The 18,238-nt window shown below is 46.3% G+C and overlaps 1 protein-coding gene and 1 long non-coding RNA gene across 2 annotated transcripts in view; one reads left to right on the forward strand and one right to left on the reverse strand.

Moving 5' to 3' along the window:
- Positions 1-18,238, reverse strand: part of tspan9a (tetraspanin 9a) — a 149,573-nt gene that overhangs the window by 68,283 nt on the left and 63,052 nt on the right. The gene's annotated exons all lie outside the window — the stretch shown is intronic.
- Positions 16,446-17,662, forward strand: LOC311018460. Its single transcript, XR_014597725.1, has 3 exons — positions 16,446-16,754; positions 17,356-17,400; positions 17,523-17,662. It is a non-coding gene; the product is annotated as an uncharacterized lncRNA (long non-coding RNA).

Here is an 18,238-nt window from a genome sequence, read left to right on the forward strand (position 1 = left end):
GGGGAAGATGTTTGACTTCTGGTCAGAGAACAGCGAGGTGGAGATACGAGTTATTCATTCTGACGTGCCTCGTCCCCCTAATCAAATTGAAATCAGACGTCAATCCGCTTTGGTATTTATGGTCTCCTTCTTGCCCTTTTATGCCGCTCCGAGTATCGCCCTCTGAGATGAAGCTGGCCAGACAGCGTCATTCTCGGCTGATTTGCAACCGAAAAGTCAATAAAGGTGTCTGGGAAGGGTGTTAATTAGGAATCTATGACATCACGCTGCCTCGGAGATCCAATTGTGATAGCAATGTGAGGACTCCAGATAACTGGCGCTAAAGCCGGAGAGGATCAAGCACTGTTTCTAAACAGTCAAACATCGGGGAGGGTCGGGTCGGCGTTGACAACCACTCACGGTTTTGCATTTGTGTATTCGGCCTCTGGTGTGGGAGAAAAACCCTGATGGTGACATTATGAGAAGAGAAACAACAGCTGAGCCACATTTGTTGGCTTTGAGTGAAAAAGCAGCAGTTATGACATTCATAAAGCTACAGACAGACACAGGTGCACTCTGGGAGACACGTCCACACACACACACATCCACCCATATAAAATTAAGTACACGTAAAGCCCCCAAAGCCCCAGCAGCCAATGCTGCAGCCAAGCCTCAATCTAAACTTAATTCCTGCAGGCACGTCGGCCAGAGCTGTGGGAGATACGGTCGGACAGCGGGGACGGCCAGGGTTTCACAAGGAAAGTGAGTATACTCTGACTACAGGATACTGCATTAGCATTTAGATCAGAAAGCGCCTCTTGTCATTGGAATGCAACGTCGTATCACAGTGCAGTAAAGTCCAGTTCAATGAGGGCCGTCGCGGGGAGTCGAATGCCCGTGATGTCTGCAGCGGCTCCCAGAATAGCACCGCCCCGCCGATAAATCACCAGCGACAACGTGTTCTGATAATGTTGATCAAAGGCGTGGAATAGGGGTGTCCTAAGCTTTATGTAATATTTAAGAGCGCCCATAACTCGGTGATAAAGATGCAATATGAGTCTTATCCAGTTCACCGGGAGTGTGGGGAGCGGGCGAGTTCAGGCCGGGATTATCGATTTGCCGGCTCCGAGTTAATTCAACTCGACTCTTTGAAAAGTTTGCTGAATTTCTGCACTGCTAGATTTGAGATGGAACATTTCTGATAATTCAAATATCGGAGAACGGTGGCAGTTTGATGAACCAGATACCAAGGACAGATATATAGAGCTGGAATTAAATAATCTCAACCAGATATGAGGGCAAAAAACAACATTTATAAAGTCTGAACTGACTTCCAGGCTGCTGGTTGTACATTTTGAATACGGTGTTTAATCACGACATATATTAATATGACAAAGTGCTCGTTATGGACACAGACTTGCTAGATCCACTGAAGTAAAGGCGTGAATTCAAAGGTGTTGTTCAACACTTCCGCTTTGACATGTGAGATCACACACCATTAGCACAAACCACGGCTGTAAACACTGTTAATAAGAGGCCATGGCGGTGAAAAAAATGTGATTAAATACACGTTGCTGCTACCTCATGCATATTAACAGGTAATTTTGCTGCAGTAAAGTACAGGGTCGGGTTACTGACCCCTCGAGGGCCGGAAAGGAAAGCGGATGCAGGCTTTTTATGTGCTGCGAGTGAGTGTAAGAGAGACGGGATGAAGAGGATGTAGTTATCACTCTGCGTCCCGAGTCATATGGGAGAAAAAAATGGCAACTGCAACGGAAGCGATGCCACTCAGAGCTCAAGTTTCCATAACGGGCGCAACATAAAAACTATTTACGTCTGTGGAGGAACGAGAATATACGGTGGTCGGATCTTTCTTTACTGTGGAGCCTCACAGGCCTGGTGGGTGAGCTGTGTTCACATGGTGCCTCATCTCCTCCGCTACTTCGGGGAGCAACAGGTTAAAGGGCACATCGGGGGGCTTGAAGACAAAAAAAATGTCCCAAAACAAGATGAATTCGGATCATTAAGAGGGAATCGGCCGCGGCTGTGGAGGGTACGACTGTCGGTGTATGATCTCTGTCAATCCAGCTGGCGCAGCACAAACAACACATGTCATGTGAAGTCTCTCCAGCTCGTCAATAAGCATGGAGAGCGGAGCCCCTCTGAAGGAACATTAAAGCCACTGCTGACTCAGCGATGAGAGGTCAGCCGGGGTTCATCAATATTTTAGCTGGCTGCTGCTGAAATGCAAACAAAAAGAGGGGCCGGCTGCACCGCTGTGTGGAGACGGGGATGGACGAGAGGGGCCGTGAGATGAGAGAGGAACGACGGAGCGTCGGCTCCTGGCTCAGGATTCAAACAGGCGAGGATGGATTAGCAGAACAACAGAATGCCCGAGGAGCTCCCCCCGCTGCGTGCACCACAAAGGCATCTCTTCTACGTCTGCCAGGCCCTTGTTCGGGTATTGACGAGGGTACGATCTTGAGCTGCTTATGATATATATCATCGTCTCATCATAAAACAATATTTGCACGCCCACATACGACAAGAAGGAAAGAGATCCAACCGAGTATGATGGAGCCCTGCAGAGAGCAGAAGATGGCCCGCCAGAGTTCAGGTCCAAATCCCACCAGCTGGGAAGCACCTCCCCTCAATATGGTGCAACCCAACTCATTCCAAGTGTGTGTGTGTGTTTGAACTAGGGACACGGGGTCTGGCCTCTGGTGTGGACACTGTCAATATGGCTGTGGTCACTCATGAGCAGACGCTCTGTCACCGACATCAAGAGAGTCGAGAGAGTCACGGACCAGAGGACAGGGGAGGAGGGGAGCAGGGAGGAGGGGAGGAGGAGGAGAGGGGCAGGGAGGAGAGGAAGGAGGAGGATGAGGAGAGGATGAGAGGGAGGAGAGGAGGGGGGATGAGAAGGAGAGGAAGGAGGAAGATGAGGAGAGGATGAAAGGAGGGGGAGGATGAGGAGAGGTGAGGATGAGAGGAGGGGAGGAGAGGAGGGGGGATGAGGAGGAGAGGAAGGAGGAAGATGAGGAGAGGAAGGAGGAAGATGAGGAGAGGATGCAAGGAGGGGGAGGATGAGGAGAGGTGAGGATGAGAGGAGGGGAGGAGAGGAGGGGGGATGAGGAGGAGAGGAAGGAGGAAGATGAGGAGAGGATGAAAGGAGGGGGAGGATGAGGAGAGGTGAGGATGAGAGGAGGGGAGGGGAGGAGAGGAGGAGAGGAGGGGGGATGAGGAGGAGAGGAAGGAGGAAGATGAGGAGAGGATGAAAGGAGGGGGAGGATGAGGAGAGGTGAGGATGAGGATGAGAGGAGGGGAGGAGAGGAAGGAGGAGGATGAGGATGAGGAGAGGATGAGAGGGAGGAGAGGATGGGAGAGGATGAGAGGAAGGGGAGGAGAGGATGAGAGGAGAGGAGGAGAGGATGAAAGGAGGGGGAGGATGAGGAGAGGTGAGGATGAGGATGAGAGGAGGGGAGGAGAGGAAGGAGGAGGATGAGGAGAGGAGGAGAGGGAGGAGAGGATGGGAGAGGATGAGAGGAGGGGGAGGGGGGGGAGGAGAGGAGGAGAGGAGATGAGACGAGAGGAGAGCAAAGGCTGAATAAAGGTAGCAGACTGTGGCAAAATGCCTTTTGGACCCCTTGCTTTTCTACAGGAACTGCCCTGCAGCGGATTAATGCCCTCCTCTCAAGAAGCAGCTGCCATGTTAATGTTTGTCAGGCAATCTTCAGATATGAATGAACAACAGCTGATAAAGCAACAAATAAAGCCTCGTACCACAGAAATCACACACATAACACATACCAATGTCTGTACACATCTTATATATTATATATATAAATGTTCTAAGCACCTGAGAATATGATACAGCAAGTATGTTTTATGTAAACAACACAAAGCAATGAGCCTCTGACCTCGCCGGCTGGAGGACTGAAAACAGCAGATGTTCCTGCAGAAACGCAGAGGAAGAAGACGAGAGTCTCTTCTACGAGCCGCTAAATACCCCAAACACTGCCTGATCATTTGAAAAAGCAAAATAACCTTCTGTACGTTTGTGAACGAGCACTAGAACCTCATTTAAATGATTCAATTAATGGGTGAAGACTAGCCAGCGTGCCCACCCACAGGGTCTCACCGAGGAAACACCGATAAGACAGAAATATGTAATTAGGGAGAAGGACACACAGCAGCCATTATAAAGACATAGAGGGAGCAGCGGAGCACACTCTCCCTGTGAAACCCTGAGAGGGGTTATCGGCTCATCAGGCAGAAAATAGAAACTGCAGCCGTGCAACCATGAGCGGCATTACAAAAGGGACAGATCCCCAAGTGATAAAGTAATCTATTACTTTAAGTACAGGCCTCCGAAAACATCTGTCCAACACGCAGAAAACAGCACTTGCTTAGCTGCCAAACATTCTTAATTAAAGCCAGCAGACGAACTCTCTCCGGAGTCCGAGCTGAAATTGGCTTCGGCTACTTTTCTGATTTCACCTACTTACACATTTCCTGTTGATGGCTCCCAAATCTCCGCATTCCCTTTGAGGACAGATGATTGTAAATCAACTCAATATTCCTCGCACCCCGTGTCACGCTTTTGGCAGCGTGATACTGGAATAAAATTGCCTGTAGATGATTTAAATGAGAATGAAAACATTTTTTTTTGTTTGTTTTTTTTTTGTTTTCGCCAGCAAATTCGCCCGAAACATAATGAAGAAGGCAAAAAGCAATTTGTACAGCGCCTTAATGAGTTGAACATTATTCATTGTCTGCTTATACATATAAAAATACACTATGTAAATAAGCAACGTGATATGAATGCGTTTTCTCCGAGGGAATGATTGAATATGAATTCTAACAAGATTATCCATGACATGCGGCAGAAACTTCAGAGGGGCCAGGAAGGAAACGGGAGCCACTCTGCCAACACAGTCATCAATTTTACATCACATTCAAAAGCACAAGGTCTCCCTCAAAATGATTTAAGGCCAGAAAATAGCTTTCCTCTGACCCGTCATCCGTGGCGATGGAATATAATATACGGCCTCTCCTTTCCGAGTGCCGGAATCCTAATCTGCACACATCAAACAGGAGCGCTGCTTCGTGTAGCGGGAGGTTCTGCATGGATGGATGCGTGCTGAGGGCCACTGTTTCTGTCACTGCAGGAGGAAGAGGTGACCTTTTATATGCTTGGAGAGGTTGTTGTTAAAGTTCTTCTAAGCACGTGTGACCACCAGGGATGGGACGATGTAGGATTTTATCACGCAAGTCGTTTGTGATGAATTTCCGTTATCCAGATAATCGCAAATATCGACACGAGTGACTGAAAAAGCTCCACACAAGTGGAAAAAAAGATAAAAAAAAAATACAAGATACACATTTACATATTTTAAATGTATTTTTCATTTATTTGTGAAGGGAGATCGTATGATTTCTGATCATTTTATTTCCGATTATTCTTCATTAAAAAGGATATTTCACTTGGAAAAAACAAATATAGGGTTGCCCTTACATTTGGAATAATTTGCAAATGTTATGCATGCATTAATTCCACCTGGGACACGTAATGTAACCATTGCACCTGGTCAAAAGTGATGACTGATGCATTTAAATAGGAATAAACAGAGGATGTGTGTCTTCATGGGCAACAGTGTTTATATGTGCATCATTTCTGTAATGCAAAACATGTTTCTTAACAAAATGTAAAGTGATACCAGTATGTTTAAGTGTCATTATAAGAGTCTGAATCGTATTTTGATGAATATAACAGCGAAAAAATACATATAACGGGTTAATATTGCAATTATTCCAGCTTAATGAAATGCCAAACGAACACAAACATCTTCCTTAAACAGTTGCTTGTTCTACATCGGATGCTTCCTTGCAGACTCCGGTTAAAAAACAATATTGTGCTGCTGTGGCAGCGGGGTGACAGCATGTAAAGACAGGAGATCTTTACCTCTACGGCCATCACATCCACAGCCTGTCTGCCTGCAGTTACATTTAATGCAGTATCCTTTCTCACACACACACACACACACACACACACACACACACACACACACACACACACACACACACACACACACACACACACACACTGTATAGTTTATGCAGTCATCTCTAACTCGCTCTCTCTCTCTCGTTGCATATTCACACTCGCTGACCTTCAGCGGAGCAGGAAAACAGCCTCAGCAGCTTCTTCACCGATTCACATATATGCTAAGCTAATCATCGTGCATGCCTGCAAAATCATTAATAGTGCATTTACAGCTCGGTGGCAGAATATAAACTAGCCTGGGTAATAGGTGGGGGGGGGAGGGGGGAGCGTCAAATTCAATGATTCAACAACTGACAGTGTGTCTGGGCGCCGGGTCAGAGGTCACCGTTTTTCTTGGCACAGCGATCTTCGCGTCAACCTGTCAGGCTGCACTTAGTGCCAGTCTGTCTGCGTCCGTGTGTGGCCTGGTTTTTTGAATGCAGGTTCATCCTGTCCGTCTGCCGACACCCCCAAAAAAAATGGGTTGAGACGTTCCTAATTCGGTCGGCGGGGAGTTTTATTTCCTGTTGAGCGTGTGCTCGGCTCCGGTCTGTCTCCACTGTGGTATTCAGCACAGGTGGAGGCGGGAGCAACTGCACACTGCGCTGAATGTTAAAGCAGAAGAAGGCATTAACGGGAGGGGGAGGGGACCGTCCTTCATTTTTTGGCTCTTTCAACGTAACGCACGCGCTCATCGTCCACTTTAACAAGCCGGCGCCTCACCTAACGACACGCCGACGGGCAGTTTGTGGCGGCCGGAAGAGGCCATCAGATTAACAAATTGCAGAGTGCAGGCTAGTGGAAGACATTGTGAAGCGTCCAGATTTTTTGCTGATAAGGCGCCACAGAACATTTAACATTTTATATTCCTGATAATAGCACCTAGGCTGTTAGCGCACCGCAGGAAGCAGCCCCAGCATCGTGACTCATGCCCATTTATAAAAAAAAAGAAAAAAAGAAAAGGCAGCACAACAAATAGGACCGGAGGTAAAAAGGTCTCGCTGCCGTTCATATAAACTATTTTTTTTGTAGCAGGGAAGGGCAACAAATACGTGACTTTCCGCAGTTCTACTCTCACTGGCTCTGTGCTGCATCCACATTAATATTCATAATATCAGCTCGAATTTCACACTGCAATTCATTACAGCCGAGCATTCTGTTACCCAAGGTGACTGAGGGAAGGGAAACATATATTTGAGGATAATGTTTGAGCAAATATTCACAACACGACACGTTCAACCTTCTGCTGCAGCAACGTGGGGCTAAATGAAATTTAATCTGCTGTAATAGCTCACGCTGGTAAACATAATGCTTCATACTTTGTGTACACCTAACCAGTAAATTAAGGAATTGAAAAATGCAGGGAATGGCTTCAGTTACACTGGGAAAGAACAACTACTGCCATGCATTCTAATTATGATTCGTCTATCATTAGTTGCCTCATTAATAGGTGCTATTTTTTGCCTTCAATCACCGTTGTTTCCAGCAGTTTTTTTTCCTTTCTGTTGTTGTAACGGTTGCAGCTTTTTTACTGAGAAATCATAAAAAAGAGCCGTCCTCTGAGAGCCCTGATTGTCTTCACAAATCACAGCAAAGCTGACACATCCAGTCAGGGAGCTTTAATGGTTACGTGATAGAGGCTATTAAACAAAGCCTCCGGGTTCGCTTTCATGGAGCTTCTAGGAATAGCAGAACTGATCTGGGATCACCATTTGGGTCATGTGACCATGTTAGCTGCGCCGTATGATATTAAATGATCAAACCCACGGGAAGAACGTGAAGACTTTGAAGATACACTTTTTTTTTTTGTCATAGTGGCCAAACGGTGGAATTGCAATTTCCAGGTCTATCATGGAGAAGCCATGAGAACCCAGTAAGATTGTTTTCCCATAAACTCAGCGGGTTATTTGTTATGATAAATCAACTTCAGGAAGATTGGTGGAAGAGATTTTATTTCTAGAGTCCTCAGCTCCACGTGGGACGGAGCCCCACTGAGGGTTTGATTGGCGGCGTTACAAAGCCAAGCTGAATCCACAGGGTGTCAGCATCTGTGACGATCCAAAGTCAGAGGTCTGTCTTCCCTGTCTGGTCCACAACCGCCTCGCCGCTTCACATCCTCCATATCGCATTCTAACGTGCCCCTCCCCTCAATCCTCCGACCCCAAACGTCACCCCCGTGTTTCTGCTTATTGTTGCACCTCCTCAAGCAAATCGAATTATCTTAAACTGTGATGACAAGGAATTTGAAACAGAGATTAGGGCCTTACAACGCGTTTTATCTGTAGTGGGTTTGACACGGCAATCACAACAGATAACGTGGAGATGGAGCGTGAAGAAGACACAACAACAGAGCCATGTGATATGACAGGAAAGGGCGCCGCGAAGGCTGCAAGCATCCGGCGTAATGAAAGCGTGCCGCGTTGACAGCGTCTCTGATAACAACATATCTTTATTAAGTGCACTGGTGGGTTTTTCCCTCACTCCCCCCCCCGGAAGTAGCTACTGAAATAGGGTGCACTGTGGGAGTCCAGTTTGTAATAAGATGCAGCGAGGGTAATTATTCTGCAAGAATAGCCTATACACATTTTTATTTTTCTATGTGCTTCCAGAGGGAATAACAGAGCTGCACACTTATTCTGCTTAGTAAAACACATGTGGAAGATACTCAACGTGACACTCATTTGATACGCCGCATACTGGAAAACGTAACTGCCATTACACTGAAATACACCTAAAAATAGGTGTAATTCACCAATAAAGAGTATATAGAAATATATATGCTCACACAAACCGGACAGAATGAGAACGCGGCGTTGAATGAGTCGATTACTCGGAGCTCTGGTTAACCACAGCACAGATGCAGGGCATTCGGTGAGCTAAGGAGCTATTTAAACAGCTGTTACAAAAGACAGCAGCTCTTAAGTCGCCTCCCTGAACTAAAGGAGAGCCGTTTGATCTGGGATGACACTCGGAGGAGTAACTACTTAACACGCTGAGCTAAGAAAACATAAGCTGTTATACTATATAGTCACCAGCGGCTTAGGATGTCTGATGCTGGTCATTCTTCATGTGATATGTTATTAATGGAAGCAGAAATAGCATCATTTATTTCAATGGAAATGTAGAGATTAACCCTGGTTTGCAAAGTTGATTAACTGAGCATATCTGATGTCATGATAGCGTTGCTCAACTTTAACTCATTGCTTGCTAGTATCTTTGAAATCTATAGACTATATAAGAAATGGATGTAGTCGTTGTGGACTATGGATTTGATGCCTCGAGTTCATTTTTTGTGTGACCAAGTGACCATATTTGGACTGCAGGGGAGCGACAGGTGGATCTGACGATAACAAGCAGCAGAGTGGCAACTTTTACAGCTCAGTGTTAAAGTAATTTTCCTAGCTAATGCTAGGGGTGGGCGATACACCGAAAATGTACCGATACCGAAATTTACGACGACAACCGACGTTATTTTGCCCATGTCGGTATATTCGGTTTAAAAAAAAAAAAGAAAAGTCGTTTTTTTCTTTTTTGGCTGTGTGTGTAGGTAGGCTACCAGTATGTTCATGTCCTTTTAAGACGCTCGGCTGTACTGTACTACGTATACAGCGTGTGCAGTCATGTGACTCCACCCCATCCAGTCTGTAACAAGAAGGGAAAGTGTGGGTGAGACGAAAATGGAGCCCGCCAGTTTAAACGATGAAGCGGCAGTAAAGGTGCGTGTCCACAGGCAGCGGTGTTTCCCCGCGTCCCATTCATTGTCTATGTGAAAAGCTGTGCAATGCATTCTGGTAGCGTCGCGGCGAATGTCGAGAGACGGCGCGCGAGTTGGCCGCTCCTCATTTGCCTAAAGTTGAAGTCGAATCTACTTTCAGAGGCGCCGGGCTTGACTCGCCGCCTCGGGAACGCTCGCGAACGCTCGCAAAAATGTGTTGTTTAAAGGAGAGCGCCTGTCAATCATCCTCTAGTGGCAGCCCACCAAGCGTGCAATACCGGGAAGCGGCGCGTCCACACGCGTTTAAAATCACCCCTGTGGACACGTACCTTGAATCTGGTCGAGGAGGAAGAGCACCTCGTTCCCAAAAGAAATGCGTCATCGATCGTTTGGCAACATTTTGGGTTCAGCGAGGACGATGTCGATCAGAAAAATGTGAAATGTAAACTGTGCCTAAAGACTGCCTTTGCACAAGTCATTGTTTACTTTTCCAGTGGCAAATGTGAAATTAATTTTGTTTACAAGGGATGCAACTTGTTTCTCCCGTTATAGAGAACCTGATTACTTGACAACTCCATATTTTGAATTTGTTTATAGAGACTGTATTTTTAATGCTTTGTTATTGTATACTACCAAATAAATAATATAAATCTTAACTACAGTGTAGTTTTACAGTCCTTTAAAGTGGCATTTTTTTAGGCGCGGGGGGGGGGGGTTACTTATCGTTCATTTATCGTTATCGAGGTGAGTTCCTCAATATATCGTGATATTGATTTGAGGTCATATCGCCCAGCCCTAGCTAATGCCATTGGTAGCATGGATGCGGTAGCGACACGTCAATCACATGGTAGCCCCGCCCTCAAGCATAGTTGACTCTAAATGGACCATCATTTATTAATGAACATCATGCCGTATAGAAGACTTGAATTTAGCGATTGAGACCAAAAACTCATGTTTACTGAGATAATAAATCAAGTGAGAAGTCACTTCAATGCAATCACACTTCCTTTTGCAAAGAGAGGAGTCGCCCCCTGATGGCCAGTGTGAAGAACGCATGTTTAATCTTCCTCCTTGACTTGATTCTTCAGAACTGGAGGTTTCCTCCTCGTTAAAACACAATGGTCTGTCCAGGTTTGATGAATGAACTCAAATGAACGTTTCTTCTTTAACAGTAAGCAGGACACCGGGGCTAAAGCTAAGCGTTTGAAGCGAGATAAACCACAAATGATCAGAGTAACTGAGGAGGGACGACGCCGTACGAGTGTCATCTCTGTAGATTGAGCCCTAGCCTACATGGGAGGATTAATGTGTGGGTTTGAGCCGACTGCCCTCTGGACTATGCCGTTCCCTGATCAGAGAAATCTGAGCTCAGCGCCCAGCGCACGCAGAGTGCCAGATAGAGTGGTGATTACAGTGTGGACGCGAGCTGTCTGCCAGGACCTTCATTTAGCTAGCCCACCCCCAAGCATCCATCCATGTTTAACGCGGGCCTTGAGCGCAGGTCCACCACCAGGGGATCCTCATTACAAGGCTGGCACAAAGGTCTCCCGCCCTGCCAAGACGCACGTATCCACAACTTTCGCCAGGTCAAACACAGGATGACAGAATAATCCACCCCCACCCCTTGTGCCATAATGCTGCAATGCAGTTCTCTAAGCAGTTCTCTGGTATTTCCCCCACAAAATATAAAGCCGACCAGGACACTGCTAAATCAGAGCAAATACTCTCAGCTTGTAGTTTCTGTCATACTGCAAATATCTCTTTTTAGTCATTGAATCTATTCAAAAGACATCATGACAGAACATAATGTGACTTTTTCTACTCAAGGTCTTCCATTATTAAATGTGTATAATACAGCAGAGGATGTACGTACTCTTCTCCTTCAGTCACTGATTTAAAAAGCTGAAAGGAGTGTGCAGTATGTGAAGCGGGTATGTGGCCCTGAGGTGGCTTCCATTCTCCGACTATGTACCCCTTAAATACTTGTTTGATGGTTGTTCCCACTAGATTTTAACATCAGACAGCAGCTGTTGCTTCATTCCAAGAGGAGATGTCTTTGCTTTGCCTACCAGACGGGGTGTCTCCGTGGTCACAGCGTACTAATGGGTCGAAGGCAGCCATGAGCAGGCCTCCTCTTCAGCCGCTGATTCCCTCTTCCTCGCTACAATCTCATTTTCTCTTTGACATTTAGCTTGAAGTTTAACAAAGCATCCCTCGGTGTCTAGGTATTTCAGCTTTCTGTCGATCAGTCCCTTTGGCTCACCGGTCACTGTGTATATAATAGGCTGGGTTCGCCTAGACGACCGTATCATTATCCTTCATGTGAAACTTGTAATGGGAATTTTGGATGTTTGTACTTTATAATCAGAATATTTGTCAGGCTGACTCGATCCGCATCTCCTCATCTGACTGTTATGCTATGACGAAAATTAATGCCTGTTTGTAGATGATATGAACATGAGTGCCACATTGACATAAGATAATTTCAGGACTATGACGCCTGTGTTCTGTAAATCTTGACCTTGCCTGTACATCTTGTCTTTGTAAGATAGGACATGATCCGTCCTTTGGTTCCTCCTCCTTAAAAGGGAGATTGTTGTTGGACTCAGGGTCGTTCCTGCTGAGTCTGAACCTTTGCATCAAAAGGCAGGGGTGACCAGTCCCTCCTCTGCAGATGAGAATACTTAGTGGAATAAACCTCGGAGAAAAAGCTGATCCTGGTTGTTGATCTTTATTGGGCAGATTCATTTTTCCACAACAAACTCCAGACTCTTTAGATTCGGAGTGTCACTATTAAAGGTTTTCAACTCGTGTAAATATCTGTCTGTGTTGAACGCATGCCGAATAAGTCAATCATTTCAGCGCAGGGCATCCCAAAGCAGCACGATCTTAGTTTAGTCAGTGTGACTAACTGACAAATTACCGGCATCATCATCGAAAAAGCGCAGACGTTTTGGTTGCTTAGTAACGGCAGGGGAGACGGGAGCAGCATACTGGATAAAAAGGATGGCCTTTTTTCTTTACATGAACGTCCTGCTACATCCTCACTGCTGCAAAAATGTGCAGAAATCCAAAGCTCGTCGTACCGGCCGCGCCTAGTTACGGTCGCTAAGCTACGCTCAAACAATCTCCGTTCGGGGGAGGGGCTGCTGGCCAGTAGAAACATGTATTTTTTCATCTTCATCCCTTCACCCTTTAATGCGATAAATCTAAATTTGAACGGAGCAAAATAAACATCCAACAACAATAACCCGATGAAAGCATGACGTCCCACACAAGGGCCTTCATGGACAGATGACTTCCTCTAGTCGCCTTGACGTAGGCTTTCCAGCCGAACACGGCTCCACCTTTCACTTCAAGAGAAGAGCTTCTTGTCGAAGCGGTTTACTGCTAGCAGCTTCCGAGTGGCCCTAATAGTTCACATTTAGCTGCATCACTCGGTCACTTAGCCTCCCCATCTCCTTCCTCCCTCCCAATATCCTCGGCTCCCCTCTCAATAAAAGCTGCCTGCTAAAATAGTGGACTCCACTTCCGATACGCAATTTTAGGACTTCCCATCGTGTCACCCGTGGCGTCCTGAAGTGGCACCACTCTCGCTCGCCTCGTCACATGACTCTGGCGATATGGAGGCTCGGAGTGTGGGTCAGCTGAGGTCGCTTTTCGCCGGAGAATGAATGACAGAAGCTCCACGATGGCGAGCCAGGCGATGACGGGTGATTGAAGATGAGGAAAAAGCATTCGCAATGCCTTGATCAACGCTTTAAAGAGAGGCTGAAGGGACGTCGATGGCGTCTGCTGACATTTACAAGCCACGACAACAACAAAAACAACAGTGACGCTGAAAGAGGCACCAACTTTAAAAGCAGCAAACACAAAGGAAAAGGCAGAGGCAATCTCCTTCAACCAACCAGTACGTTCACAGATGATAATGAGTTACAGAGAGGCGAGAAAATGACACTCAACAGTAATGGACCCTTAAATAAATACTTAAAAGCAGCAGACTGCCTGAAATGTTTGCAGGGGACACTGAAGAAAACTTCAATAACCTGGATTTCTTGCCGTTATGACACCAGCGACATCTGCATAATTAGTTTGTGGATTCGACCTCATCATTACAGTCAGCCACTGAAGAATAGTGCACAAGTGTGTTGGGGGAAGGGGCAGCGCTCCTGATGATGGGGGGGCAATTAAAAGGACTGTGTAGCTGCGACCCGGCGCTGCGCCGCAGGTCGCCGCGCTAAGTGGACGCCTGTCGGATTTTGCTCACCGAGGCCAAAGCAGACAGCGAAACGAATCGTTGCTTCTTAAATCACAGCCTTCCATCTGCGTCTACGCTCTCCTCTGTTAAAATCCTCCTCTCTTGTCCTTTCCCCAGCTTCCCTTCCTTCCTTCTAACGTTTTCATAAAACACAATTTCTCCCCCAAAACATATCACCCAAGTCTAGCCCCTATCTCATCTCCTCCAAGTGCTTTTGGCATCCCGGTTCACTCCCCCCCTCTCTCCCCCTCCAGCCAGCTCCGTTGGTGTCCTCTCCATCCAGAGATGAAAGATGTTTGGTGCTGCTTGTCTGACGCCTTGTAAGAGGCTAATGTGAAAAGCGAGCGCAACAACACCGCGAGATGTAAGTCGCTCTGGCTCGTGCTTAATGATTCATTATTTTATGTGTTGCCATTACTCTTGGTTTTAATTATCCCTGTGTGGATTGCTTGCTAAGCAAACAGCGTGTCCCGCTGTGTGTTTGTGTGCATGCATGCAGGAGAGGGGAGGGAAACACGTGCCTGTTTGCAGCTATATATTTTCATTTGCTCTTTTTTTCTTGTTCAACCGCTGTGCGTCCGTGGATTTGCATGTGCATCCGTGTGGTTTTCCCCTGGTTTTTTTTTGTCAGTCTGTGCCTGGAAGCTCCCACACTGTCACATTTGTAAGGCTCACTTCGCCCACCTCCCTTGCACCACGGCGAGTCACGCACGCTTTCTGCCATCGCTGCAGACAGAGAATAACAATTCCAGTGAATCTGCAGCCAGAGGAAGTGGATGAGTGGAGAGAAAACATTTGGCACATTACAGGACTCCCAACACCTCCACACGATATCCTGGGAACAATGAAGCCCTAAGGGTTAGAGGGGAGGAAGATGAGGTGGGAGGCCGCCTCCCCCTCATCCCTGCTGTGATTTACAGCCAGTGGCTTCAAGGTGTTGCAGCCACTGCTCCCTCAGCGGAGAGAATATTAGGGGCCGTCCAGACGAAGCAATACAATTTTTTTTCTCCGTTTTGCCTTGGCATCGTTTCAAGAAAATCCGCATCCAGACGAATCCACTGAAAACGACTCAGCGCGCTGTAGTACATATTCCAGGCCCTTATGCGGCGCTGTTTCTGCTACAAAAATGCAGAAGAAGAGACGGAGCGTGACCGGATGTTTGCTGTTGCTGTGGCAACACGTGAGAGCTACGGCTAAATATCCACCCGACCACCCGATCAATAAACATCCATAAGATGACAATAAGCACCAACAGCCGTCACCCTAAGGACCTTGACGAGGCGTTGTCACACGTTGGGATGGATTAATTAGACAAATAAATGCCTACATTCATGGGAAGTTAGCTAGCGGTTGTTTGTTAGCATCGTAATAAAGTAGCATATCTGCGACTTTTTTCCCGGAATATCGCCCCCCTCTCTCGGCTCCGTTTTTTTCCGTTCATACAGACGAGCAGAATATCTGCTACGAGCACGGAGGCCGCCGTTGTTGTTGTTGTTACGAGACGTCGCGGGGGAAGAAGTCAGTCTCGAGGGTCGAGGGGCGGGCCGATGACGTCAGCATATTCGTTTTCGCCGTCCACACGAAAACGATCACGAAACGGAGGGGGGCCGTTTTTTTCTTTTCCACCCTGAGAGCTGGTTTAAAAAAAGTGATTCGTCTGGACGGCAGGGCGAAACGCACAACACTTCTGCGTTTACGCACTGAAAACGTTTTCGTGTGTACGGGGCCTTAGTTTTCACAAGGCTGCAACATCGTTTCTCCCATTGTCACCTCAGACATGTTTGGTAGATGCAATGTAATTAGCCAAATGTTGTTCCTGAGTGTGAAGTGGAAATGTCTTTCAGGGGCGTTAAACTGTTCTCCAGTTAACTTTAAAGCAGGGGAATTATCAGTGATGACAAACTGAATCCTTTTACGCTCTCATCTAACGCCTTGTGCGCCTGAAAAGATTGTGAAGTGTCTGCGTTTCTATTTAACACTGAAACATTTTAACAGTCCAGAGTTGTGCGGAGGTGTTTTTATGTGACAAAGAGACACCGGAGCGGTGAATGAATTGAGAAAAATACATAACAAGCGGCGCTGCCAACGTTTCTTACAACACCTGCTCCTCCCCGGCCCGCACGCTCGCCGGAGTAGCACCCCGAATGAATGGGAAGTGAATGGTCGAGGCTAAATCTACACGAGCTTCTACATGTGCATGAAGTGGCTCGCTCTTTTTCCTTTTTTTGGCCAAAATGTAATTTTCTCACATTTGCATATATATCCTCATCCAACAATGACCCATTCACGTGGTCCGTATAACAAATGCATTTCAATATCTGGGTTAGGAATTAGGCTCACTTGACAAGGGATCTACAGGGTTTGGGTGAATTTGATATAGTGAAAGGAGGATTATGTCTACGTCTCACACAGTCAGGCCCGTCGCGAGAAGGCAAGCAAACCAAGCAATTGCTTGGGGCCCCGAGCTGGCCTGGGGCCCCAAGACAACGACTGGTTATGAATAAAATGCAACGACAAACTGTGTGAGTGCCCCTTTAATAGTCAATGCAGTAAAGTGCAATGACACTGTTATCGGGATCCCCCTCAAGGGGGCCCCTCTCAGTAGCCGCTGACAGCAGCCAGCCGGCCAGGTTCGTGACTTCTGTTGCCGGCAAAATACGAAACATCGGCAGTCATCATGAAGCGGAATTATGCCTCGGGAAGCCAGAAAAGAAAGAAGAGAAAGGAAGAGGAGGATAAGAAAAAACAAGATAGTGGTAAGTGATACATTACACTGGATAAAATAGCTCTACGTGTCTTGTACAATTGGTGTAATTTCGCAGCAGGTAGCTACCTGCGTGACGGCCAATGCTGCTTGTAACAGTTAGTGCAACTTTTTTACGAACGGACAGAATATGGTTACATACTGTAACATGTTTATTAACGGGATAAGGAAGACGCAGATCTGTTCCAGAATCACTGCTTATCGTATTTAATGACATGACATTGCTATAGCTTTGTAACAGGTTTTGATGAAAGTGGCATAGCTTCTCTGCTATGCTAACTATTCCACCGTGATTATCTATTTACCAAATGGGGGTTAGGAAAACCACACAATAAATTCCGTGCATCAAAGCAGATCGGAACATTCATGTCTAGTGTTCATGCACGCCAGCTGTTTACTGTCTTTAAAGCACCAGGTGCGTCTGTCTAATTCTCAAACAGCAGAATGCTTAAATGCTATGTTAAGCTACAAGTAGTTCAATGTATAACATTAGCTTGGGATGTTTTTAAGAATTTGTAGTTGTGAAAGTAGCTGCATCCCTTCTAAATATCAAAATATGGAAATCCTAATCTATCTTTTCTTCCTCCCTCAAGGTGCTTTGCTTAAATTTCTCACCCCTCAACCCTCCACTGATGAAGGTAGAGTGAATTTCTCTCACTAAGCTGAGCTGTTAATAGTGACCTCTTCCAATAAGCTAACAGTGAAATGGTCAAACGTACTTCACAGGTAATTTCAGATTTTTTAAAAATTATTTTCCCAGCTACACCATCAACTTCATCCTCCATTCAAGAGGAAGAGAGTCGATCCAGTGGTGCCATGGCCTCCTACTCGACAGATGCATCACTTCTCAGTGCTGACGTTTCCTGTATAGAGCAAGGTACCACAAGCTCTATAATTATAGCTGATATCCTGCACAGCCCAGAGTTTAAACTGATGTGTGAAGTGTGTGCTGTCATATTGTTAGAAAAAAAACAGACAGTGCAAATCACTATTGAATTCCCACCAAACTGTGTAAATACCAGTCACTTTTACCCATCGACATTTCAGGATTTTGGATTTTTTTTGCACATGTTAAAATGTTCCAAATGTTCAATTCTTATCTCAATTATATAAAGTGTGTGAACTTAAACTGTATGGCTATGCTGTGGTTCCTGTAGGCTTTGCGTTCGGGGGGCCTCCATGTCCATTTTGCTTGGGGCCCCCAAATTCCTTGAAACGGCCCTGCACACAGTAGCAGCGTTTAATGTAGTCTTCTTCTGCCTCTTCCCCAGAGTCTTCATTACCAATACGTGTGTGTGTGTGTGTGTGATACGCGTCCACTGACTCTCCACTATTTCATATGAGACCGCAGCAAAGCTCCGGTCTGACATCGCAGCTCGAAACACATCACTGCTAAACCACAGAAGTACATTATTTCAGCGTCAAATAAAATAACGCTTCTCTCAGCAGCCGGCGTGGTCGCTCCATCGCCCACTC

This window comes from Eutrigla gurnardus (assembly GCF_963514095.1).
Source record: "Eutrigla gurnardus genome assembly, chromosome: 9".
In the NCBI taxonomy this organism is placed as follows: domain Eukaryota; kingdom Metazoa; phylum Chordata; class Actinopteri; order Perciformes; family Triglidae; genus Eutrigla; species Eutrigla gurnardus.